The sequence below is a fragment of the Capsicum annuum genome, unplaced genomic scaffold (assembly GCF_002878395.1).
Source record: "Capsicum annuum cultivar UCD-10X-F1 unplaced genomic scaffold, UCD10Xv1.1 ctg38845, whole genome shotgun sequence".
Taxonomy (NCBI): Eukaryota; Viridiplantae; Streptophyta; class Magnoliopsida; order Solanales; family Solanaceae; genus Capsicum; species Capsicum annuum.
This window is the reverse complement of record NW_025846015.1, coordinates 1,195-1,847: the sequence shown is the minus strand read 5'-3', so window position 1 is coordinate 1,847 and position 653 is coordinate 1,195. Positions and strand designations below refer to the sequence as shown.

General features: G+C 49.8%; 2 non-coding genes across 2 annotated transcripts; both read left to right on the top strand.

Annotated features, from left to right (window-relative positions):
• Window positions 1-188: 188 nt before the first annotated feature.
• Window positions 189-307, top strand: LOC124891625. Its single transcript, XR_007049768.1, has one exon. It is a non-coding gene; the product is annotated as a 5S ribosomal RNA (ribosomal RNA).
• Window positions 308-472: 165 nt separating this feature from the next.
• LOC124891624 lies at window positions 473-590 on the top strand. The gene has a single exon (XR_007049767.1). It is a non-coding gene; the product is annotated as a 5S ribosomal RNA (ribosomal RNA).
• Window positions 591-653: the final 63 nt, after the last annotated feature.

Below are 653 nucleotides of genomic sequence, written 5' to 3'. Positions count from 1 at the left end.
GTGTTGCATCCCTTCCTTTTTTTTTTCCTTTAAAATTCAGTTTAATTTTGCCGGTTCGATCGACGAATCTTTTATTTTTCCTCGTGGCGGAAACGAAAAAGGGGGCAAGGCGTAGGGGCGCGCGTGCGGGGTGTTACGGGCGGCGGAGGAGAAAGAAGCATAATAGAATTTGGAGTGCTGGGAATGACGGATGCGATCATACCAGCACTAACGCACCGGATCCTATCGGAACTCCGAAGTTAAGCGAGCTTGAGCGAGAGTTGTACTGGGATGGGTGACCCCCTGGGAAGTCCTCGTGTAGCATCCCTTCCTTTAAAATTAGGTTTAATTTTGCCGGTTCGATCGGCGAATCTTTTTGTTTTTCCTCTTGGTGGAAACAAGAAAGGGGGCGAGGCGCGGAGGCCCGCGTGCGGTGTGTGACTGGCGACGGAGGAGAAAGAGGCATTATAGAATTTGGAGTGGTGGTAATGACGGATGCGATCATACCAGCACTAACGCACCGAATCCCATCAGAACTCCGAAGTCAAGCGTGCTTGGGCGGGAGTAGTACTAGGATGGGTGACCCCTGGGAAGTCCTCGTGTAGCATCCGTTCCTTTTTTTTTCCATTAAAATTCAGTTTAATTTTGCCGGTTCGATCGGCGAATCTTTTTGT